The sequence below is a fragment of the Trichosurus vulpecula genome, chromosome 2, assembly GCF_011100635.1.
Source record: "Trichosurus vulpecula isolate mTriVul1 chromosome 2, mTriVul1.pri, whole genome shotgun sequence".
Taxonomy (NCBI): domain Eukaryota; kingdom Metazoa; phylum Chordata; class Mammalia; order Diprotodontia; family Phalangeridae; genus Trichosurus; species Trichosurus vulpecula.
This window is the reverse complement of record NC_050574.1, coordinates 326,486,962-326,514,074: the sequence shown is the minus strand read 5'-3', so window position 1 is coordinate 326,514,074 and position 27,113 is coordinate 326,486,962.

Sequence of the window (27,113 nt, the reverse complement as noted above, 5' to 3'; positions counted from 1 at the left end):
GGCAGGATAAGGTACTAGAAACTGAAGTCCTTTCTTGAACTGAACTGCCAAGCATTCAAACTCTACTGCAGAGAGCACAACTCGGATGGGCTGGCCATATTGTTTGAATGCCAAATGTATGTTTACCTAAAGGACTAACAGAGAGCAAGCACAAGGCAAGCACTCACACGGAGGTCAGAGGAAGTGATACAAGGATACTCTCAAGATCTCTGAAGAACTTTGGTATCAGCTGTGAGACTTGAGAGGCACTGCACAGGACCACCCAGTATGGCATGAATAAGGAAGGCTCTGTGCTCTACGAGCAAAGCAAAATTGCAGTAGCACAAAGGAAACATGAGATGTGCAAATCTAGAGACATCTCCACCCCAAATGTTCAAATAGATTATTTGTGCCTGACCTGTGGTAAAGCATTCCGAGCTCATACTGGTCTGATCAGCCATAGTTGGACACACTGTATATTGACCCCAACATCATGATGTCATTGGGGTCCTCTTCAAGTATGAAGGATGTACAATGATACTTTATTACCTCAAAAATCTTGCTGACATCTTCCTGTGCTGATAATGAACTCTTTGCTTATTCAATTTTGACTTAATCTTAGAAGGACTGGAATTTAAGAATACCTGGAAAGACAAAGTTTCATCAATTGAAGCCATTCATAATTTTATATATAAGAAAAAGAAAATAGAGATAACAGGATAAAATTTTTTATTTTAAAATAAAATTATGATATCTGCTTATAATTATTTCTACTTAAAGTACATTTGCACAGATAGAAAAATAGTTAAGATATTCTTAAAAATTTTGCCTCAATTGACATGCCTGGTCCTCCTAATGTTAAAGGCAAACTCATATTCCCCAGGAAACCTTCCTTGATACCTTCGATGAGAAAGGCCTTCCTCTTTGGAACTCACAGAACACTTTGTTTTATAACTCTAATTCACTTATCACATAACAATGATGTACTATACTCATATATATTTGTGCTTTTTCCCACTACTACCAGCTAGCATTTAAATAATGTTTTTAAGATTTGCAAAGTGCTTTTATGTGCTTGTAATCACCCTGTGGAGTAGGTGCTGTTATTATTACCCCCATTTTATAGACAAGAAAACTGAGGCTATGAGGTTGACTTACCAAAGTCACATAGCTAGGGTCTGAGGCAGGGATTTGACTTTGTTTGGTCCTTGGGTCTTCCTAACTTCCAAGTCTAATATCATCTGCTGCTCCACCTAAGCAAGAGCTATACATACTTCTCAAGGGCAGGTACTGCATCTTATCCAGATCTATGTCTCCCACAGTACCTAGACAATGTCCTGCATATGTTAGGTGCTTAATAAATGTTTATTTTGTTAATGTCTTCGAACAAAGGCTTCATGACCAGTTGTTGGGGATATTTCAGTAGGATGGATTTGAGTAGGTTTTGAATTGAGACAGGGGTACAGAACCTCTGGCCTTGAAACTACATGTGGCCTTGTAGGTGTGTGAATGCAGTCTTTTGACTGAGTCCAAGTTTTACCGAACAAATCCTTTTATTAAGGGGATTTTTTCTGTGAAGTTTGGATTCAGTCAAAGGGCCACACTTGAGGACCTAGAGGGCCACATGTGACTTTGAGGCTGCAGGTTCCCTACCCCTGGACTAGGAGTTTCCTTTACAGCTCTAAAATACTGTGATTTTTCAATCAATGGGTTATTATTAAAGACCTGTTATATACAGACACTGAGCTAGGCCCTGGACATTACAAAGACAAATGTTTATAGGGCATTCCAAGCCAGGAAAATAACCATTCAGTCTTTTCTTTGACCTCCAAACTGTTCTACTCATCTTTCTTCCAAAATTCTTTTCTAGACCTTTGTGCATTTTCATTATGATGACTATATCCACTGTGGAATTAAAACTGCTCCTTGGGTGATTGCAGTCATTCTCATTATCTTAATTCTGAGGACTCCTACAATCACCTTTCTACATGTGAATCTTCAGTTATTTAGTTCTTTTTCTTCACTGACCTTTCCTGTCTCTGTCTCTGTCTCTTCTCTCTCTCTGTCCATCTGTCTACATCTCCACATATATACTTATCTACCTACAGATATCATCTCTCTCTGTCTCTCTGTCTCTGTCCTTCCTTCTCTTTCTATTTTGTCTGTCTGTCTGTCTGTCTGTCTCTCTCTCTCTTTCTCACTGTAGGAAGAGAGATAGTTAGAGAGAGAAAGACAGACAGATATCTGTAGTTTCTGTCCTTGCCTATTACGAGAAGGAGCCACCTGCAGACCTTTAACCCCGTTCTTGATCAAATCAACACCTCTCATTCAGAGCCACCCATACCTAGCAGGCACAACGAGTCAAGGTAGACAGCCACCATCTTCCTCCTTGTTCTCAGCTTACCACTCATTCCTTAATACTGCTCTTGTCAATATCTAAGTGGTACAGTGACCAGAGCACTGGGCTTGGGGTCAAGGAGACCTGAGTTTGAATCTTTTTTCAGACATTTAATACTTGTGTGACCCTGGGCAAATTGCTCGGCCTCTGTCAACCTCAGTTTCTTCATCTGTAAAATGAGGGGATAGATAACCTCTAAGGTTCCTTTTAGTTATAACTCTATGATAATCTGACCTTAACACATTACCTAGCATTTGTCTATGCATTCCTGACTTCTCTGGATTTCTCCCTGGGCCTATCTAGTCTTGATGTTTCTATTAAACCCCTTCCGGGAAAGTGGACTTCTGGTGCTGGTCCTGGTCTGTTCTGATCACCCTGGCCTTATTGTGACATCGGACAATGTGGACAATCTATTTGTCTTTGCTCAAAAGTTTAGGTGAAGTTTAGGGCTGGAAATGAGGGGCCAAAATTTTGGATTCATACTTTTAAAAACCATGACCTTATCTCTTCTAATGAACCTAAACCAGAATTGGTTTTGTAGCGGGAAAAGTGCTTACCATGGAATCAGAGAACCTGGGTTTGAATTCCAGCCCTGCCACTTCATCATTTTCTTCCTATGTGGCCCTGGGCAAGTTACTGCACTTTTCTGTAGCTCTGTTTTCTCATCTTTAATACTATTAGTAACATACTTATCTATAATATTTTAAGGTTTCGAAGCATTTTGCACATTGTTAGACCATTTGACTCCTACAACAACCCTTTGAAGAAGGTCCTGGTATTATCCCCATTTTATAGTCAAGGAAACTGAGACTGAGGAAACTTAAGTGACTTTTCACAGCTACATAGTGTCTGGGGCAGGATTCAAACTCAAGTCTTCCCGACTCCAAGTATAACCCTCTACCAGCAGAATCATTTGTTCAAGCAATTTGTCAATTAATAAATACTTACTAAGGACCGACTATGAGCTAGGTATTGTTATAGGCGCTGGGATACAAGTACAAAGGATGAAACAATCCCAACTCTCAAGGAGCTCACCTTCTGAAGAGGAATGAAGAAGCCAGACTAGTTAACCCTGAAGGTTTCTTTCTACTTTGAGCTTCTGACCCTACAGACCAAGTTAGGTTGCTAATCATGCAAGAGTTATACAGTTTTCCAGCTTCTGGATGAAATTAAATGAGCAATACATTTGGAAAACAAAATTATAGTTCATTCTGGAATAACCAAATTAAATTACTTTAATGACTGAGAACGCTATGCACCCAAGAGCCAAACCAGGCTCAAAAGTTGATCAATAAAAGGTGCAGGAGCTTCCGCTCTATAAAAGTAACATGATTTGAAATGCAGGCAATTCTATTTAACTATAAAAACAAAAAAGAACACAAATCTCGATTAATTTCACATTTCTTTGTCTGACATTCAAGGCCCTTTGCAATCTGGTGCCACCCAATCTTTCATTAATTCTCACATGAGGTATGGGGAAAAATTAACATAGTAGCTTTAGGCTATAACCAGGGTAGGGACAGAGGAGGGCAGGCCATTCATATGCATTCCAGGAAATCAATTGCACCAAAAAGGGATGGCAGAAATCATTGTTTTTCTCAGGAACTCAAGGGGAAAATAGGAGGCTTATGGTGGTGAGATCTGGTGGTTGGAAAGGAGAGGGGAAAATGAGGTGGAAGGCAAAAATAAGCCCTTCTTAGCTCAATCAGTGTTGCTGATCTTGGCATTTGGGGCTTTCCCAGAAGATGAAATATTTTTCCCCCTTAAATTCACATATGTTGCCCAGAAGTCCTTGGACTGCCTGGAATTTTTATTAAGAATTCCAGATATGGCCATAATAAATTTCAGATGCTGCAGCTTTAGCTCACTAATCTTGTTGCCATCTCAGAATTAATGTAGTGAGGACCAAACTTATCCAATTTCTCACAGAATTTCCTTCTCTATCCAGCTTGCCACTATGGAGAGCCTTAATATCACCTTGGTCAGCCAGAGTTATCTTGAATTTGACTTTTACCCTCCTCGGAAATTCTCTCCAAACCACCTCTCCCTGAATTGCCTTTTAACTCTGTCACCATGAACGAAAGTCTGGTTCATATAATGGTCATCTTAAACCTGAATGACCCAAACTATCACTTCACTGGACTCCCTACCTCTGTTCTTTCTTCTCTTTTTCTATTCAAAATGTACCTGTGAAAGTGATTCTCCTTGCTGGTCCCGGAAGCAAAGCATCCCCCTGGCCATAGCTCCCTGTGGGCGGTCACACGAAGCCATACTATTTTCAGAGGTCTCTTTTAACATTATCCCTTGTTATATTACAGGTTTTGTCTCAAATAGTACCCCATATTGAAGAGCTGGTATGATCAATGATTCACAGGAAGGAGGCATTGGTTCGGTCTCTCATCACCTAGACTATTTCGATAGTCTGTTGGTCTTCCTGCCTTCAGTCTCACCTGTTTCCAATCCACATTCTACATATCTGCCAACCTGATATTCCAAAAGCATAAGTGTGACCGTGTCATTCCCAGATCCTTATCGATTCTAGGATAAGACACAAACTTCTCCCTGGCATTTGATTCTCTTAATAACATACATCCAGTCTACCTTCCAAGACTTATACAACTGTCCTCTTAATGCTGTATAGTCCAGCCAAAGTGGTCCGCTTGTTGCTCCCCCCGCCTTTGTATATTGAACTCCATCCTCGCGCCTGGTTCTTAGAATGCTTGGCTTCCTTCAAGACGGACAGCCCTCATCCTGATTCCATCCGATTGCTTAAGCCTTCCTCATCGTGTATTTGTCTTTTATACAATTCGTAAGGGCAGCTAGGTGGTGCAGTGGATAGAGTGTCAGCCCTGGAGTCAGGAGGATCTGAGTTCAAATCTGGCTTCAGACACTCACTAGCTGTGTGACCCTGAGGAAGTCACCTAACCCTGTTTGCCTCAGTTTCCTCATCTGTAAATGAGCTGGTCAAGGAAATGGCAAAACACCCCAATATCTCTGCCAAGAAAACTCCAAATAGGGTCACAAAGGGTTGGACACGACTAAGCAACAAAAATTATTGTTTATATACATGGATGTATATGAATAAGAGAGAGTGTGGTGGCAGTGGAGAGTAGATGATAGACAAACCTTGGACTGGGGATGAATGGAGTTAGCTTGGCATATACAAAGTACATAAGTGTTTGTTGACTGACTGGGTTCAAGTACCGCCTTGTCATATATTGACAAGGTGACCCTTTAACACCACAGTGTCCCTGGCAACTCTCTAAGACCCTAAGTCGAAGATCTGTCTTAGTAGAGAGTTGGAAGTTCTCTCGAGAGATGAAATCAGAAGTCTAGATCACCCCCACCCAAGGAAATGGCTTAACTATATAAATGTTGTTTTTCCCCCAACACAATAACAGTTCTTTTGAGGATGTTGCCTATTTGTGTCTTTCTGTTTCCAGTGCCCAGCACAGTGCCTCGGCACATAGCAGGTATTTAATAAGTGATTGTTGAATGAATGAATCAAGAATGAAGCATGATGTAGAAGAGACACTGGACTAGGAATCAGGTGACCCAAATTCTTGCCTAAGCTCCCTCACCAGACTTTGAGCAAGTCCCTCAACCTGTCAGGGCCTCAGTTTCTCCATCTGTAAAACAAAGAAATTAACTGATAATCTCTAAGGCCTCTAATCCCCTTAAGTCCTCCCAACAGGAAGAAGGCTTGGCCAAGCAAGCTAATGGGGGGTGGGGGGGGTGGGAAAATAGGGTTGTGAACCAATACTCAGGGGGAAGCTGTGCGCAGGCCCCAAGATGGTTTAAGAGAAATATTTTATAGCCTTGCTGTAAAAGAGATGATCCAAACAGCTGGTATAAATCAGATGGTTCAAAGTTCAAGATCAAACCATCAGATGTTTTTGAAATGGGCCTCCAACTGGCTACTCGTCCGAAGTTCCAGAGTGTTCTAAATTTCATGTGACAATAAGGCAGCCAGTGGCCAGTTTTTGTCAATGCCTGCTAAGTGTAAGAAGTCCAGGCTGAGAAGGGGAGTGTTGCCCAGCGGAGATGGGGGGAGGGGAGGGGGACACCCCTTCTACCCTGCTAAGATTATGATTTCCTCAAGGTCAAGTATAAATGGATTTGAAATAAGTCCCTTCTTGTCTTCCTTTGGCCCAGTCTGGCCCCTGTGTTCCCTTGGGCCCCATCCAGAACTGCAGTCATTGCTGTTAAGAATGGGGCTCAGACGACAGATGGTCAGAGGCAACAGAGAAATAGGAGGAAGGGGGAGCGGTGGGGTGTGGTGAGGGCAGGTGCATGAAGTGCTAAATCAATGTGGAACATGAAGTTGCTTTTTGAATAGACTCAGCATCCCATCAAGCTGGAGGCAGGCTTCGGATCTCAAAGGGTGATGTAACAATAACTTAATTCTCCCCCGACCAGATTGGAATTCTCCAGCCTAGGCCATGTGCCAGCTGGGCAAGAGCTTTGAAAAGACACAGACATTCCTCATTGTGCTCTGTGTCTCTTTGTCTATGTGCATGTGTGTCTTACTAAGGCTCTGGTCTTGGAAATAGTCACAGGTGTAACAAACAGAGCTCCCACTTCATCGGCCTTGGACCGGCAAATAAACAGACTCCCAGAGGTGAATGCAGTTTTGCCTTGAGCACTAATCTCATTTTTGTAAACCTTTGGGCTCCAGAAGACTTAAAAGATGTTGAAAATTCCTGAGGGTCACATACAGAACCATAGAGCAAGAGAATGTTGGAGCTGGAAGCAACCTTCAAGCTCAACCAGATCAATGCTGCTCTTGTCTAGGGGAGGAAAGCTGAGGCTTTTGTGAGCTAGAATGGTGTGTCCATATCCATACAGCTAGGAAATGGTAGAATCAAGTGGCAGAACCAAGACTTAAGCCCAGGCCTTCTGCCACTAGTGACATGCTCTTTGACAGATGTTGAGACTCATCTCTTGGTAAAATAGTCACTCAGAATGTTTTCTTTTCTAAGACAACCAAATTAAATTAAGTGAATAGGCAAATGAAGCTAAAATAATGATTAGCTCTAGGACTGCTGCCTTTATGACACTGACTTGTAAGTGCCTAGCAGGCCAGTCTGTCTTAGTCATTACTTTCTCCTCAGTGTCCGCCATGAGCAGGGACTTTCCATCTCATTCAGGAGTTTTTAACCCAGAGTTCATGGATAGCCGCTGGAACAAATTTCACAGGGTCTGTTAACTTGGATGGGAAAAAAAATTACATCTTTATTTCGATCAACTTGGTTTTCTTTGCAATGCCAGGTATTTTATTTTGTCCTTTTAAAATAATTATTCTATGGAAGGGTCCACAGGCTTCGCCAGACTGCGAATAGGGTCCACAACCCCAAAAGGTTAAGAACTTGCTTTTTCAGCAGTCAGTGTTTGCTCGGTAGTGAAATGAGTATCACCCATCTTTGTCATCCGTAAGTAGAATCTCTATTTTCCTTTGAATGCCTCTGAATACCTTTGAATTCTATCTAGTGAACACAAATATAACACGGTTTAGATAATCATACATAGTTAATAGTGGCCAAAATGATTGATAGGAACCAATTAATCAGTAAGCATTTATTAAGCACCCACTCTAAGCTGCTTATGTAACATTTCCCACTGTAGTTGGTCATTCTTGACTCTGGCTGGTTCAGGCTCAAGAGCAGAAGGAGTGAAATGAAATACTTGTAGTTCATCTAATAATTAACAAAAAGAAGTTTCCATGCGATGAGCTTGGAAAGGATACCATGCCATTTCTGACAGATGGGGCCATCCCCTCACTTATGTGTTGAGCATTGCATCGTGTGACATCTTGCATAGTCAGTAAGAAATCTACCAAACTTTGGAGGCATTTACTTGCTCCCTATGGGTGGCTTCTCTTATATCCTTAAACAAAACCCCATCAATGATTCACATCTTGGGGATGGCTTCCTTGCCTTTCAATGTGGCAGCACCCTGATATATAGTGCTCCCACCAGACTCATTCATTCATTCATTCAATAAATATATATTAAGCACCTATTGTGTACAAGGCACTGTGTTCGGAGCTGGGGACAACAAAAACAAATATGCCACAAACTTTGCTCTCGAGGAGTTTACAAATGAATAGGAAATATATAAACCAATTCTGCTTGCCTCGGCCTTCTCTTCGGTAAAATGAGAGGGTTTGACTAAATGATCTTTGAGGTCCATTCCTGCTCCATGCTATGATTCTAGGATCCTTTGAAGAAAGAAGCCTTGCATCTTTTGGATGCAAGGGAGAAAGAGGTAAGTACAACAGAGAGGTCCCAGCAAAGTCCTCTAAGGAGTTTGAAGAAAAACCACTTTTACCTGGGGGAAGAAGTTAGGACAGGCTTCAGTTATATAATGTGGGAATCCCTATGACATAATAAAAGGGAGCTAATAACAAAACATCTTTCTGGCTTATGTCTTTCTGTACCATATGCAAGTTCATGTTGTGATATGTGATGCTCAACTCCTATCACACCAGGCTTAGCCAAAAAAAAACCCCTAAAAAGTAAAAATTCAGTGTGTACTGAGTTAATAACAAAATAAAGCAATGACAGTAAAATAAGGTAACAAATAAAAAAGAAATACAATAAAAATAAAGTAATAGTAAAAAAAAAAGCAACATTTGCTTGCAGCAGTATTTTCAAAATATGTGGATTCCTTCTCTTTCATTTTAAAAAAATTCTGAACCAAGATGCTTCACCCCCTCCCTGTCAAGTGAATATTTCCATATGCAAGGATTATAAAAAAGGATTGTACATGAAGCTGTGAATCTCCATTTGTGAAACTTGTTTTTTTTAAAAAAGTATATAATACATTTCACAGATTATTTTCAAAACAGACTTTTTTGTTTCTCTGGGCTTCCTTCTGAACTTTCTTTTATTCTTTTCTATGCATTAAAAAAGTTTTAGTGGCTCTCTTTTCTTGACATCACTATTGTGTGATCCTGATTGTGATTCCTGGTACTTGAACTTTTTCCTAGATGCCTGAAATACTTTTTCTCTGATACGGAAACTCTGGATTTTAGTTATTACATTATTGGGGCTTTTCCTTTTTTTTTCTTCTTCAGGAGGTGATCAATGGACTCTTTCTATCTTCATTTTGTCCTTTGGTCCCAATAGATCTGAATAGTTTTTTATTCATAATTTCTTGGAATATATTGTCTAGGCTTTATTTTAAGCATCATTTTTTCAGGGAGTTCAGGGATTCTTAAATTGTCTCTTCTTGACCTGTTTTCCAGGTTAGTTATGACCTTGGCACAGTATAGCACCAAACTTGGAGTGTGCATATTTGACTTTGAGTTCCAGCCCTAGCACCATTTGCATTTCTTCATCTATAAAATCCAGATAACAATATCCTCCTTACTTGGCTCAGAGGAGTGTTGTGAGGATCAGTTAGATAATTTGCATTAGATGCTTTGTAATTATGATTTTATATAAATATAAACTATTTGTATCAGCTTTCCTGCTTTTTAGTTAAATTAAATAGAGTGCAGCTCTATGATTCTGTGGCTTCTACGTGTCTACTATGCTGTAACATGACTGAATTATTGCAAAATTGATCTCTTTGCATTTCAGCCCTTTCTTGATTTGCATAATTATCTTCATTTCTAGGTAGCATACAGTTTTCCTTTTTCTGACTATAGAGGAGTCATTATTACTTGCTCAATCACAATTGCCAGAATCTTTTCTTTAACAAAGCATTTGAGACTTTACTAGAAATGTAGCAACCTCTCTGTGGCTACTCTCTCAACTCTCAAGATTTATCCTATAGAGTGGCTGCTCGACCATCAACAGTTGTCCTGATCTATATCTGGCCACTGGACCTAGATGGCTCTGGCGAAGAAAGTGAGGCTGGTGATTTTGCACAGCTCTCCCTCATTTAAATCCGATGTACTTGCAAGTCATGGCATCACTTCCCTGATGTCATGGTCTTCTTTGAAAACAAAGGACAAATCACACATAGAGAGGCTAACTTTCTTCTCCCCTCAGGGTTTTGTGGGTATCCCTAAGGGGTTTGATTTCTATTCCTGTAGTTCTTGAGCTCCCATCAGTGTTCTCCCCATTTTCAATGAACAATTGAATCCCATTAACTTTTACAAATATGACTTACTGTGAAGGTACAGCCAGAATAGTTGGTATAAAACAATCCCTCCAAAATGGGGTGTGCACACCTTGTGTACACAAAGTCCCTAGGGAGGGTGGACTCAAACTTCAAAAAAAGGTAGTTAGGTACATAGCAAAGAGATATCTTAAGACTCCTGGCCCTGAGGAGTCCTTTTCTCCTTTGATGGAGTCCTCATTTGGCTCCTCTTAAGTATAACTCTCCTTTGGACTCTGAAAATAAGTCCTTTTCTGTAGCAACTAGCCAGGCCTTCTCTCCATCAGGAGGGTCATGATCCCTGTAGCATCTGCCATTCTCAGGTGATTGTTTTCCCATGTGCATCTGCAGGTAGAAAATATCTATTAAGTAGCATATTTCTGACAACTACTTGCCAATACAGAAAAGGCTAGCAAATCCAGAACACTTTTTAAAAAAGCATACAACTTGTCTTTGAGTTTGACCCTTTGTACAGTACTTCCTATATAACTGCTTGTCAAAGTGGATTAAATCATCCATGTTTTTACCTCATAATATAGATGATGAAGGACTCATACAAGAGGTCTCAGCTTTATGAGTATTATCTATGATTTCTTTGTGGAAATCTCTTTATACTACTCCATTTTGTGAAGGATATTTTAGTTAAAACTAGACCATAAAATCAGTAATCCTGCTTAAACCTATATTATGGAACTTCCATTTTTCCTTTAGGATTGCTTTTGTATATGGCATATGACATATAACAAGTGACATGTGACTATCTGACACATGGACCCCTAACACTGAGGGTGCTATGGTCAATCTATATATTAAATATTAGTAAAGATTATTTTATTTCTCATTTTAACTGAAAATAAATATATAAATAGAAGTTCTAATGTTTTCTCCCAGCATCTCTATGTATCTTCTTGTGCACACTACTTCAGAAACCATGAGAAGATGGTCTTCAAGATTTGCTCTGTGGTTGGTCCCTTATAGTCATCCCATCAACACATTTCAGCCTTGTTTTTTTTAATAAGCACCTTTTAATTTGAGAGAGACAGAGACAGAGACAGAGAGACACAGAGAGAAAGAGAAGGGGATGGGAGAGGAGGGGGGGGGAGAGAGAGAGAGAGAGAGACAGAGAGACACAGAGAGAAAGAGAGAGAGAAAGAGAGAGAGGCTCTGATAGAAAACAAAACAAAACCAAGCATCACTTGGAGGCTAGCAATTTTGTGGTAAATCACTTAGCATTTTGCTAGGCTTGTCTTGAGAAGATATACAATCATTCCCCAAGCCAGGTATTCAAAACCTTTCCAGTTTCATGGAAACTGCCATTGTCTGAGCTTTATTGCAATAATCAATATGAACCCACAATCACCTCCTTGCCCCAATGAGACATCAGAGAATGATTTTAGTGGAAACATCAGAAGGATAATAGAGATGAGAGGCCAAAGAATATTAACAAGGAGTTTTCCATAAAAAAGAACACAAGCTATCAATGCCCACTCAGAACAAAAAGTTCAAAATCATTAACAACCAGAGAAATTTAAATTGAAACAACTCTGAGGTATCATCTCATACTCATAAAACTAGCAAAGATGGAAAAACTACTTTTTGGAGAGGATGTGGGAAGCTTGGCATGCTAATTCATCTCTGGCTGAACTATTAATGGGCTTAATCATTTTGGAAAACAATTGGAATTATGCAAGAAGCATTTCTAAAATGTTCTCTCCCTTTGACCCAGAGATTCCACTACTGGAAATATATCACAAGCATGTTATTGACAGCAAGAAAAACCCATTTGCACAAAAATGTTCCTAGTGGCTCCATGATTAGGGAATGGCTGAACAAGTTGTGGCATGTGTATACATATGTACATATGTGTGTTCATGTATGCATATATTACATATTATGAATATTTATCTATCTATTTCTCTACTATCACACATATAATATGTGAAAGGCAGTGGGGTAGAGAGCAAATCCTACGTCTGCTTCATACTGGCTATATAAGTCTGGGTAAAATATTTAAATTCTCAGGTCACTCTCTAAGACTATAAACTGTAGTGGAAGTGCCAGCCTGCACTGGTAAAGGGAGTTTTCTTATTTTGGAAGTTTTGGATACGATGAAATCACAAATCCAATCTCTAACTCTATATTGCATATCAATGTGGAAGGACAGAAAGAAGGAAAAAAGCATTTATTAAACACCTACTGTGTTCTAAGCACTGTGCTAAGCACTTTACAAATACCATCCCATTGGAACCTCAGAACAATCCTGGGAGATAGGTTCTAATTATCTCCATTTTATTGTGGAGGCTAAGTGACTTGCCCAGGGCCACACAGCTAGGAAGTTTCTGAGGTTGTATTTGAACTCAGGTTTTCCTGAATCCAGGTCCAACCAATGTTCTAACCACTGCACTACTTAGTTGCCTCCAAGTGTGTGTGTATGTGTGTGTGTGTATGCGTGTAATATTACAGCAGCACCATAAGGAATGGAAAATATGAAGAAACTGAATAACCATAGGAAAACTCTCAGGAAGTGATTCAGAATAAGGAGCACAGAGCCAAAATAGCATATCCAGAAACTACAACAACATAAATAAAATCAACATTGAGAAGCAGAAAATACCTGCCCCTCTGGCCAATTATAACGGTCACCTTGAATAACAATCTCAAAGTTAAAAGACACATACGTCTTTTCTATTAATAATTGACTAACTGTTTTGAGGGGGTGGTGGTGGGAAATGTACCTTGAAGGAAAAAGTGTATACTCTTTGAGTTTTGTCAATTTACTGGGTTTTTTCATCAATTAATTTTTTTAAATTAAAGACATTCATTTGTAAAGATATTAGCCGTAAAGAAATTGAATTGTCTCCAAACCTTTAAAAAAAATTCTAATTTCTAAATCAGTTTTCACCAGTGTCTATCTTTTCCTGATTATTGTAATCTACAGGGTGTTCCTAAAGTCTGGACACTTAGGCAGAAATGCATATTTTCAAGAAATGAAATGAATGAAATTTTCAACAGCACTTTATTTAATTGGAATATTAACAAATAACATCTTCAATATGATTTCCATCATTTGTGATGCAAAGGTTGATGCGCTTTTCAAGATTCACGTGAACTCAATGCCATAACTCCACATTGCCATCAATTTGAGCACATTCACTCTTTATGCGTTCAATCAAGTGTGTTGCATCTGTGATTTTCATTGAGTACATCTTCTCCTTTAGCATACCCCAGAAAAAGAAGTAGCTGAATAACACAGAGTCTTCGGTGAAATGGTTAATGAGATGTTAATGAGATTTCCTATGTGTCCAGACTTTAGGGACATCCTGTATAATCATGATTCACATTTCTGTACCACTTTATGGTTTTTCATACAGATGCCATGAACAACAACTTCCTATTTCCCCTCCCTTTTCATCCATTTTAGAAAAATAATTTGATTTGCATATAATGAGGGACTGGCCAATGGAGACCCTAGTCTGAGGGAACGTACAATAAACTCTGCCTGCTTCCAACTCATATCAGGGTGTGGTCAACTTGCTTCTGGAATTAGGTGATGATGCAGATTAGAGTGGTCCTGCTCCTAGGTTCAGGGCATGTACAGGTATTCCGTGTCTGTTTCCTAACTGTTTAGTGAGTGGTAAAATAAAGTCTTTCGAAAGGCTGCTAAGCCAGAATTGTGTACATAAAATATCATATATTATATTATTTATTAATTATATTTATTAGTAGTATTATAAATTATATTTAATTATATATTTATATGAACTCAATAACATTATTAATTATATGTAATTAGTGATTATTTATTATTTATTAGTGATGTAGCACTAATCAGCTACATTGATCTCTCTGTTTCCTAGGGGCTATAAAGAAAAGTACTTTAAGCCTCTGTATAGAGAGAGACCTCAGGCTCATATCTCCCCAACTGGCCCTGCATTTGGCCTTGAACACATGGTACCTCTCTTTCTTTTCCTTATTGTGTTTATACCATCTACTCTTAGGTGAATGAGTATGGAAGATGGAATGAATGAGGCTATGACCTTGGGAGCTTAGAAAGGTTGGAAGAGCCACCAAAGGTCCAGGCAACTGGAATTCATACTGAAGTTTTCCAGCAGGTTAGTGTTGTTAGCCAGCTCAGGCCTAAGGAAGGAAGTAACCTACTTAATCCTGCCCAACCAAGGGATAGACCAGGCAGGGACAGACATTGTGTCTGACAAGCAGGAGTAACTCTGGCCAACAGTTACGCTGTCTCAATGGGTTAAATGATGTTAGGATAGTAATTACTGGCCAATGATATTGGGAAGAATTATTTGGGATGGAGGTTTAAGCCAATATCAGTAAAGAAAAGTCCATAGCTCTGTAGGATATTCCCAGAAACTTGAAGGGGAGGTATGGACAGGTGTGATGTGCTGGTGTGTTTGTGGCTTGGAAAAGCAAGTCCAGAGTCTTGCCATGTGTATTTTAAGTAAAAATAAATTATTCCAGGTACAATGTATTTTAGAAAAGTGAATCATGAAATTACTTAAAGGTTTATGATTTTGTTCCTCAAGGAGGCAGTCAATTTAAGAATAGAACATACTGAAAAAAGTATTCTAAATAGAAAAGCATTTCAGTGGCTGGGTAATTATGAGTTATGTGGTTTTCTAGGAAGTACCTAAAATACATAGCAAATGCCTCTTCTATACTGCTTCCTCCCTTGGAAAAAATATTCTTGGCCTTTTTTTATCCCAGAGAATGGACCTAACTCCAAGGTTTCTCCCTTTCTTGACTAGCTTGCCATTTTGTATTTGTATTTGTAGTTTAGACACATGAACACAACATGTATGCACTTCTTCACACACCAGGCTAAGCCATAACACAGACAACATTGTATCTGTGCCTCTTGAGTGTCCCCTCTCCTTTCTACATCCCCTCACAAAAGATTCAGATGTTCTTTTGAATATCTTCTTTGACTTAGTGGATTTTGCAACCTTTCATTGATGAAATTCTTCTAGGATCTGGCAAGATAACTCACCTTTCTTCTCATCTCTCCCAAACTGATAAAACAGTGAGAAAGTCCTCCTCTGTGAGGTCATGGGAGACTCTCGGGTTGTGAAATAGTGGATTCTCTCTCTCTTTCCTCTGCACAAAGGTAATCTTTCATTTGGAGTAAAGGCCAGTCTGTAGCAGAGGGAACTTAACACCCACCTGAGTTTAGACACAGGCATCTCCTGCTTTACTTTCCAGTATTGAATCAAAAAATCCCGAAGTAGGAGAACTTTATCTTATCTACTTTTTCATCCTCTTTTCAATGGATGTTCTGCCTGACTTGGGGCATTTTCCTTTTCTTTGACCTACAATAGCCAGATCCAAGATTGCCCTCCCTGGGTCCCTTGCTTCAGATTTCTTCAATTTCCTGCCAGCCTGACATCTCCCCTCCCCCTTCCCCAATCAAAATTTACCTGCCTTTCATCTCATTCCTTCTGGGAATGCCGAGACTAAAGCAGAGGGAGTGTTGGTGCATGATTTTTTCTTTGCAGATGATTGCGCATTCAATGCAGCCTCTGAAGCTGCGATGCAACAAAGTATGGATTGATTCTCTGCCGCTTGTGCTAATTTTGGCCTAACAATTAACACTAAGAAAACACAGGTGCTCTATCGGCCAGCCCTACACCATCCATACATGGAACTATTGTCTTATAGCAAATGGAGAAGTTTTGAATGCTGTGGATAAGTTCATTTACCTTGGCAGTATACTTTCCCAGGATGTACACATTGGTAATGAGGTTTACCCATGTGTTGCCAGAGCTGGCTCAGTGTTTGGGAGGCTCTGAAGGAAAGTGTGAGACAGAAGAGGTATTAGACTGACTAACAAACTGAAGGTCTACACAGCCATTGTGCTGACTTCATTTGTTGTATGCCTGTGAAACCTGGACAGTCTACCAGTGCCATGCCAGGAAACCAAAGGGATTCCATTTGAATTGTCTTAGTAAGATTCTGAAGATCATCTGCCTGGATAAGATGCCAGACACTGAGGTCTTTTTTCCAACTAAACTGCCAAGCATTCAAACTCTACTGCAGAGAGCCCAACTCTGATCAGCTGGTTGTATTATTCAAATGCCAAATATATACTTGCCAAAAAGACTATTTTATGGAGAACTCACACAGGGCAAGAGTTCACATGGTGGTCAGAAAAAGCGATACAAGGACACTCTCAAGGTCTCTGTTAAGAACTTTGGAATTATTGTGTGATATGGGAGACACTGGCACAGGACTGCCCATCATGGCATGCGCTCATCAAAGAAGGTGCTGTGCTCTATGAGCAAAGCAGAGTTGAAGTAGCTCAAAAGAAACACAAGATGCACAAATTTAGAGAATCCACCCCAAATGTTCACATGGACTATTTTGTGCCTGACCTGTGGTAGAGCATTCCAAGTTCGTGTTGGTCTGATCAGTCGGATGAACTGTAAGTTGACTCTATCACAGTGATGTCATTTTCATTCTCTTCTGGAACAAAGGACAATGACCAACCAATCTGGGAATGCTAGAGAACTAACCCACTTCAGGCATGTTCTGCCTGCATGGGTTTGCCAACATATTGCAGTTTCATAATGTCATTGTCAACATCCTCATTACCATCATCACCACTAACTAAGAGTGGTTCAAGTTTTTGAAAGTGCATTATATATTTCATTAGGCCCTCACTACATCCCTTTCAGGTAGGTGTTATTGTAATTTCCGTTTCACAGTGAAGAAACTGAGATTGTGAGGAGTTAAATGTCTTGGGGAGGATCACACTGTAGCAAATTTCTGGGGCAGGATTCAAACTCAGTTCTTCCTAACTGCAGATCCAGTCCTCCCTCCACTGTGCCTTACAGCTGCCTTTAGTTATGAACTTATCAATACATTATAATCAAATCCCAATGTAAAGTCATGTAGCATTGGTTCTACAGAGCTAATATTCCTCAATGTTATTTCTCTAAATTCCTGATTTTTGCAGTACCAATTAAAGAAATTACCTGCGTTATGCCTGTGTTAGTGACTGGTGAGGAGTTAATGTGTTACTCTTCTCAGGTAGCATGTTTACATTTGAACAGATTTCTTCTAAAGACAATGGCTCAATTCCATAGTGACTAATGGTGGAAGCTTCAGGTGCATTGGCAGATTAGTGGGGGAGATAAGTGGTGTAGGCAGGTATTTGGCATCTTTTAAGTCCCACTCCCCTGCCTATCCTGCCTCCACAAAGGGACTAGCCCTGCCTTAGAGGCAAGTTTTGCAAACTCTTGATTTCTCTCTTCCTTTTTTCCCTTTCTTTCTCCCCATCTCCTTCTGTTGAAGTCTCTACCTTCCTCCAAGGTTCAATGCTTGATCCCCTGTTAGAGGAGGCCTTTGGGAAAATTTCCTTGCCACTAATACTCTCTTCTACTATCTCTTTCATCCTTTGTTTCAAAGCTATTGTACATGTTGTTATTGTTCAGTCACATTCAACTCTTCCTGACCCCATTTGGGGTTTTCTTGGCAAAGATATTGGAGTGGTTTGCCATTTCCTTCTCCAGCTCATTTTACAGATGAGGAAACTGAGACAAACAAGGTTAAGTCACTTGTCCAAGGTCACAGCTAAGAGGCTAGATTTGAACTTGGGTCTTCCTGACTCCAGGCCTGGCACTCTATTCACTGCACCATCTACCTGTCCTTGGCGCACACAGGATCAAAAATTTAGAGCTGAAAAAACCATAGAGGTCATCTAGTTCAACCCTTTCATTTTACACATGAGGACACTGAGACCCAGAATGGCAGCATCTCTTGTCCAAGATCACACACATTTGACCTCATTGGAATCTAAGCTTTTTAAGAGTAGGGGTCACCCTTATCTTCATATCCTTGTATCCTTCATATTCTTAGATACAGTAGGTGCTTAATAAATGTCTAATAGAATCCAAATGAAGACAGGCACTGAATTTTCTGAGGGGACTAAAGTCCTTGACAATACAGAAGATTGTGCGATTCCACCAGGAAATTCTCTGAATGACCACATTTTTTCCTTTTTAAGGACATTTACTAGAGCTTTAAGATGTTAAAGTTACACACTCTGTCTTACATTTAGCCTTTAATGCAGGCATGGAGAAGTTAGCTTATTTGACAGTCTAGAGTAGGTTTGACTTCAAAGAATTTTCACAGAACCAAGCTTTTCCTTCTCTTTCATTTCTACCGCAGATGCCTCCACCATCTTGCAGACTCTCACTCCCCAACTCAAAGGAAAGGCTGAAGAGTCAAGAGTAGGGAATGGGGACTTTTGAGGAGTCTGCAGCAGGGCTTGGGTTAGAAATACTGATCTTCAAAATTCTCAGCTTGCTCCCAATCACACTCACACATTAGCCCCAGGAGACTTTCCTTTATTTTCCCTCTGGCTCTTCTTTGTTGAAAGGTCTTAGGGTTCTTAACAGAACTTTCAGAAGTTCTTAGCAGAACTTTCACCTGTCTTTTAACAGCCCCCAAGTACAACTTCACTACTTCTGCTTTCCTTCAGTCTTTTGAATAATTCATCTTTTTTCCCCTTAAAAATGTAATGATGCCATTTGTGTTTTTGCACCACAGTGATCTCTTAATGTGCCATCCACGAAACCCCACCAACGAAAAGCAGTTAGGCAAAACCAATGGGTACAATGTCAGGTGTGACCACGTATGCAAAATTCCACACCCAGGATCCCCCACTTCTTTGCTGTCTTCTGTGAGTTTGTCCATATACTTAAGTGCTTATGCCACATTGCTTCCAAATAATAGATGTCTTTCTTAATAATGGATCATAATCTAATTTACAAATGTACTCTGTCCTGCTATAAACTCAGAGACCAGATGACTCTTCTTTAGGTAGGCTTCCTGATTGCTCTATCCTTATTTGGGTGTTTTTTGTTTAGCGGATGTAAACCCAAGTCATGACCCCCTGTGTGCTGAAGTGCTAGCTAACACTGCACAAGAAATGACCAAATGAATTTCTTTTTAAAAATTTTTGATACCTTTGGTTGTTAAATCATCTTTAATACTGAATATTATCCCAACCCCGCCTACCCAGTAAGCCACACCTTAACAAAAACTAAAAAATAGAGAAAAGCAGTTCAGTAAAATCAAGCAACACTTCAATTGCGTCTGATAACATAAACAATATTCCACACTCATAGTCCCCCACTTCTGTAAAAGCTGGTAGTAGGTATGGAGATATATTTTTGGTATCTCTTTTCTGGGGCCAAGTTTGGTCATTCTAATTAAACAGTGCTCGTTTTCATTTTCCAAATCAGTTTAATGGTGCAGTAGATAGAGTGCAGGGCCTAGAGTCAGGAAGAACTGAGTTTGAATCTGGCCTCAGACACTAGCTGTGTGACCTTGGGCAAATCACTTAATCCTGTTTGCCTCAGTTTCCTCATCCATAAAATGAGCTGGAGAAGGAAATGGCAAACCACTCTGGTATCTTTGCCAAGAAAATGGAAATGGGGACACAAAGAGTTGGCTATGACCGAAATGACTGAATAGCATTCTACCAGACAGCAATACTGTTTTAGAGGCTCCCTGATTCTAGATACTTTTGTCAAGACACCTGGGTCATTCATCTTCCTGGCCCAGAGCCTTCTTTTCTTGGTTGCTGAAGAAACCTTTATTCTCTTTCTGTTTTCATCCTGTTTCCATCCCATCCAGAATGAGCCTTCCTGCTAAGTCCTACTAGCTCCTCAGGAAATAGTTTCGCTTCTCTGTTTCTACTCGTGATCCAAGCAGAGCCTCATATTCTTGCCTGAGCTCCTCTGGTTCTCCTGTAGGCATGGCATAGTGGATAGCATTGGAGTTAGAATCAGGAAGACCTGGTCCAAATCCCGCTTCAGACACTAGTCACATGACATCAGGCAAGTCACAACCTCTCTAGGCCTCAGTTACCTTATCTGTAAAATTGAAAGGGCTGTCTTCAATAACCTGTGAGGTCCTTCTCAGCACTAGATCTATGATCCTTTGATCTACTCCCACCATCTCTTCTCTCTCCTCAGTTCTAGGCTGTGTAGATAACTATCTAATGGCCATCTTTCCTAGGATCTTACTATTACTTCAAATCAATGCAGCCAAGATCAAAAATTCTTTGTTTTTTCTCCCAGGTCATGTCTCTTCCTGTCTTCCCTATGCGTACTTGGGGCCACCATTGTTCTTTTCACTTGCAAGTGAAATGTTGACTCATCCTCAGTATCCTGTCAGCCACTAAGACCTATTAATATTTCTTTAAAAATTTTTTTACAAAGGAATACTTACTCAAATATATGATAACAAATATATAGACATACTCCCCAACATGTGGGGCATAATCTGCACCCCACCCCACCTGTACTACCTCAGCTATAGGGTAGTATGAGGGGAGGAGAAAGGAAGAGTAGGAATGGGAAGGGAGGGGAGAGTAGGGAATGGGAAGGAAAGGGAAAGGAAGTGGGGGCAGGATGAAGCTTGGGGCTTCAGTTCCTATAGAGCATAGGCCAAGCTCCAAGTCCAAAACCCACCTTGGGCTCAAGTCCCAGGCACCCTGGCTACTCTGGGCTTCCCTTCCTGGCTGGCTGCAGCATCCTGTCTGGAATCCTGCCTCCAAGGTCGCCGTGGCTCGATTCTGGGTCTGATGTGCTTAGAAACTGAGAAAGACAAACAAAACAGAGTAAACAGAAATGCCCCAAGTCCATTTCTTTGGACCATGAGGCCTTGGCGGGGGGGCAGAAGGAAGCCCTTCTTCTGTCTTAAGTTCAGTTTGTGGTGAACTCAGTGTAGTGATATTGACCTTCACCCTCTGAGGACACTGAGGAAAGAAGCATATTTCTTATGAAATATCTGTCCTATCCATCATTTCTTTTCCATTCCCCTTCCTACTTTCCTAGTCTAAATCCTCATCACTTCCTACCTGAGTTAAAGCAAGTCTCCTAATTAGCTTCCCTGACTCCAGACTCCCTCTACCATCCATCCCACCCAGAACTACTTGAGCATTCTTTCAATACTGTTTCTGTCATGCCATTGCCCTGCTTAAAAGCTTTTGATGTGACTTTCACATTCCACCACTTAAAACTCATTTGCTTGGCTTTCCAGGTCCTGCTTGACCTGTTCAATGTAATTACACCTGACTTTATGGGGTCTGCAATCCTCTGTGAAGAACCCATGGGGACCCTTTTTTTTTTCCACTGGAAAGAAACACATGCACAGCTAGTTCTTATCCAGCCACAGTAAACAGAATGCCAAATGATGTCCTACGGCCCTGTCTGGAGGTGAGAAATTCAGAGCACATGTAGGGAAAGGCAAGTAGTCCAGGATGGAGGCATGGACTGTGTCTAGGGGAACAACAAAGGACAAGGTTGGAGCAGCTAGATAGAGCACCGGCCCTGGAGTCAGGAGGACCTGAGTTCAAATACGGCCTCAGACACTTGACACATTTACTAGCTGTATGACCTTGGGCAAGTCACTTAACCCCAATTGCCTTGCCTTCCCCCCACCAAAAGAAAGAAAGAACAAAAACCAAAAATAGAGGAGAAGGCTGGAAAAGTGGGGTGTCACCACATTGGTGTGCTATTGCATAGACCCCAAAGAATTCAGAGATCAATTCCCAATCACCTAGTCCAGTCTCTGATTCTTGTTCTTTTGTGTTCAGTGTGAATCTCTGTTTGAAGATTCTTGCCTTCATATTTGCTTCTGGCTGAGTCTTCCTGTCCAGTCTGAGTGTCTAAACCTTGCCTCCCTCTCCCTTGGTTCGCTTACTTTGGATTCCCCAACATACCCCTCCCTGGACTCAAATTCTATCTTCTGCGGGGAAGCCTTTCTTGTCTCCTCCCTTCCCCCAACCTTCTTCCATGACCTTCCATTCCCTCCGAGATTATCTCTAATTGACCTTGTATAAATCTTGTACATACATATTTGTTTGCGTGTCATCTCCCCCATTAGGATGTGAGTGCCTTGAGGGCATGGATTGTTTTTGCCTTTATTTGTACCCCCAGCACTTAGAACAGAGAACACATAGTAATTAGTAAGTATGCACATAGTATATATGTTAGGTGCTTAATAAACGCTTTTTCTGGCTGGACTTATGCTACCTGTTATGGATTTATGACATCTGCATGCCTCTTCATTCCATGCCAACTGATTCCCTTCACCCAAAATGAAGGCTTCTTGTCTGTAGTTCAGTGTTTACCACAATTCACCGACCAGCTGCCGGTCTTAGAAGCTCCTAGTCCATACCGCCCTGCTCTCTTCACACTCACACTCTCTCACATGCCCTTTAGTCAATTAAATTCATTTCACCTCTTTCAGACTCAGTTTCTTTATCTGTAAAGTGGGGATAACAATAACAGTAACCTTCCAGAGTTGTTATGAGGATCGAATGAAATAATGATTGTAAAGCATTAACAGTGCCGGGCACATTGTAAGCGCTGTATGTTGCTGCTGTTTGGTCGTTTCAGTCGTGTTCGATTCTTCGCGATCCCATTTAGGGGTTTTCCCACTTGGAAATCCTCTCCATTATTCAAGATCAAGGTTAATTTTACTTCCTCCACGAAGTCTTCCCTAAATGTTCTATGCCCCATTGATCTTCGTCCTGCCAATCAAATAGTTACGTTCAGGATCCATTGCTCTAGAATTGCCTAATGTCTCAATAGAGAATGTAGACTCTTCAATTCTGGCTCATCACCCTTATTCCTGTTACTCCAGAAAGAGTTTCTGGTTACAGAAGTGCCACGCATTCATGACCACATGGCAAACTAGATGAGGATAGCTCACAGTTCTTGTCTTTCTAGCCACCAGAGAAGAGATTTCATCTCTTTGAACCTTTTGTAGGCCTACTTAGCTCTGGCCCAATAGCCAACTCAAAGGCTTTAAAAAATTTTTTTTAATCGCCAGCAGAGTAAGCTGACAGGAAGCAGTAAGGGTACTGTACCTTCTCTGGCCGTTGTTTTTCCTTAGTTCTCAAAGAGGACCATGACATCAGGAGCATGATGCCATGACATGCAAATGAATTGGATTTAAGTGAGGGAGGGCTGTGCAAAGTCACTAACCTCACTTTCTCCTCTGGAAGCATCTGGGTCCAGTGGCCAGATACAGGTCAGGATGATTGGAGATGTCCCTCCTCTTTTCTAGAATGTGGAGAGAAAGATCTCCATCATGCATTTCTAGAAAAGCTTCCAGAGTACATTGCACATGCTCTAAGGATCGGATACTCATTGGCTAGTTCCCCTTTTATACATTGTTGTAATCATCGTGTATATTATTTTCCTAGTTCTGTTCTCAGAATCAATTTGAATCAAATATATGGACAAGTGGAGAACTGAAGTGGAAAGGACTGAGAGAGAAACAGAAGGATCCTTGCAATGGTGCCTCCTTGCTTAGAGATAAAGAGCAAACTTCTGGGGTTGGAATCCAATCCTTCTACACTCTGGCTTCAACCTCCCTTCTCTTCCTAATTTTTCTTCTACCATTCTAATCTCTTTCTTTAGCTCTTCCAGAAAATCTTATTGGGCTTGTGTTCAATTTGCATTTTTTTTTCTTTGAGGCTTTGTAGCTATTTTCACATTGTTGTTGTCTTCGGAGTTTGTGTCTTGATCTTCCCTGTCACCGTTGTAGCTTTTTTTGGTCAGGTCCTTTTTTTGTTGTTTGTTCATTTTTCCAGCCTATTTTCTGATTTTGAACTTCATATTAAAGTTGGGCTCTGTTCCCAGAATGAGGTAGGGCACTCTCCCAAGCTTTAGGCTTTTTTTGTGCAGCTGATTTCAGAGTTAATTCCGGGGGTCTGTAGGTTTTCCTGGTGCTTCCAAGGTAGTACGTTCTGAGGAGAGATGTGGTCACTGCTCTCCTGGGCTATGTTCCGGTCTTTACCCAGGAAGGGCCCCCATTCCCTGCAGCCTCAAGTACTATCGCTCCTCTTTGCCCTGGAACGGAAATCCAGAACTGCATATGGTCAATGTAACAGGGTCCTGTGCACAGTGCCAGCAAAAGGTCCCCTTAATCTTTTTGTGGCCTGTTGTCCCACCCTCTTACCATCTGTGGGCTGAGAGCTCTCAAAGCTGTTCTAGCTATCTCCAAGGCCTGCTGCTGGTGTGCTCCAGGTAGGTCCTCACCTTGGTATCACAGACCTCTCCTGCCACACTCCTAGGTTATCTTGGGCTGGAAAAATGTCTTGTACTGACCTTTTGTTGACTCTGCCATTTCAGGATTGAATTTGAGGTGTTATTTTAAAGTTTCTTGGAGGGGACTATTAGGAGAGTTCTATTAGGTTGCTGCCAGGCCCCTCAAAAAGCTTCACCCTCTTCTCGATCATATGGCTCTTACTGTCTTCCTTATTGACCCTCCACTCCAACCAAACTGCTCCATTCACTGTCCCCTGAACAAGCTTTTTCTAAGAAAGGTGTGCCTCACCTAGCACCATCTTGTAACGTGCTAATGCACTCATATAATAAAATGCATTATACTGGTGACTTATTGCCCTATTATACGATAAGCTTCCTGAAGGCCTTTTTCTGGAAGTCTAAACAAACTTTGTATCTCCATCACTGCTTGGCAATGCTCCCTTTGCACATAGTAAGTGCTGAAGAAACATTGGCTGGATCACTTGATTATGTGAGGCAGCATGGCCTAGTGGTTAGTGCGCTGTACCTTTAGTCCAGAATGCCTGGTGAAAATCGTGCCTCAGACAGTTGTTAGCAGCATGACCCGGGCAAGTCACTTAACCTTTCTGAGCCTCAGTTTCTTCATATGGAAAATGGGAATAATAATAATAATAGTATCTAAATCACAGAGTTACTGTGAGAATCAAATTGGGATAATGTAAGTAAAAGCATTTTGCAAACCACACACACACATACACACACACACACACACACACACACACACACACGCATAATTAAGGTAACCCAGCTCACGAAGGAAAAACTCTGTCTCTCAGGCTTTTCATTTGTCTCACTGTGTATGTATGTGTGTGTGTATATATGTGTATGTATATGTACGTATATATGCATATGTATAAGTATATATAGATATAGATATATACACATATACATATATAATATTTATGTATATTATTTATATGTGTATATGTATCTGTCATTATATGGAAGCAACATTTAACTAAGATGTCTAAAGAGAAGGGGTGACCCCCATTACTGGCAGATAGTAGACTGGTCACCAATCTTGTTATTTTGAGGCATTCAGGAACTAAAGGCTCAGTCAAGGGGATGGGATAGTGTGTATGGTCGTGATTGTCTCAATGATACAGGGTTTTTTCCTTTTCACTCTTTGTTCTGTGTTCCACCAGTGTACTGATCTTCAAGGGATACTGTGGCAAGGGAGGCGGGTATGATTGTGGTTCATTTGGTTTCTTTGTACTCCAGGATGTTGCATATCGGGGCTTGGTACATAGCACCTGGCTCTGGGTTAAGCACATTGGAAAGGCGAGTTGGTATTGACACTAATTCAGATTCAGCTCCCAGAGGCATCGCTGAATTAATGCTCTGAGACTCCCCCTCGTCCTGGAGAGGCTCAGATGGGATACTTTTGTTTTCCTATCTCTGCGATAGGCCTTCTCTGCTTCTTCACTTACTCAGAGTATACCCACCTCCAGTCCCACCTCGTCTCTCTCCTTCCCTGCCTAGAGCCGTCTACATCGATCCCTTCCTACTCTGAAGTTTTAGAATACTTAGTGTCTGTACAATTCATCCAGTAATAGACTAGGGATATTTCTTTTCCACTGTTGGCAACTGATCCATCAGGAAGCATTTTTAAAGTGCCTATTAGGCACAAGAGATACAAGTACAAAAACAAGACAATTTTTGCTCTCAGAGATCTTACATTTTACAGGGAAGGCACAACAGGTTCGCTAAGTTCATCTAAGCAAATAGAGAAGATATATACAATTTGTGCGCATATATATATGAGATATGTGCCTATAGATCGCACATATACACAGATGTCCATGTCTATATGTACATAGTCCTATATCCACGTACATATATATGTATACATATGTGTGTATGAACCACACACAAAATACAAAGTGATTTCAGTGGCAAGGGGAGCAGGAACAACCGGATGAATGAGAAATAGTCTCTTGTAGGATGTGACACTGGAGGTGAGCCTCGAGGAGAATGTGGAATTCCAAGAGACAGCGGTAAGGCAGGGGATCATTCCAGGCATTGGGAGACCATCTATGCACAAGCACAACAGGAAGGAGATAGAATCTTGATTACTGGGCCCAGTAAATTAGCCAGTTTGGCTGGAGCTAATTAGAGTACATAAAGTATAATCAGCCCGGATAGATGAGTTGGAGTCAATTTGTAAACTTTTAAATACCAAAGAGATGATTTGTATATTATTCTAGAGGCAATAGGGAGCCACTTGAGCTCCTTAAGTGGGAGAATGACAGGGTCAGACCACTGCTTCAAGAATATCTCTTTGTTAGCTATGTGGAGAATGGACTGGAGAAGAGAAAGACTAGAGGCAGGGGGATGAGTCAGGAAGCTATTGTTCTGAATTGTTATTTAATCTTGTATTATTATTTAATTTAATAGGAGTTTTGCTGTCTTTCCAATCCAATTATAAGCACTTTGGGGGAAGGGAATAGACCTCATATGTCTTCCTATCTTCCTCAGCAACTTTTACATAGAGT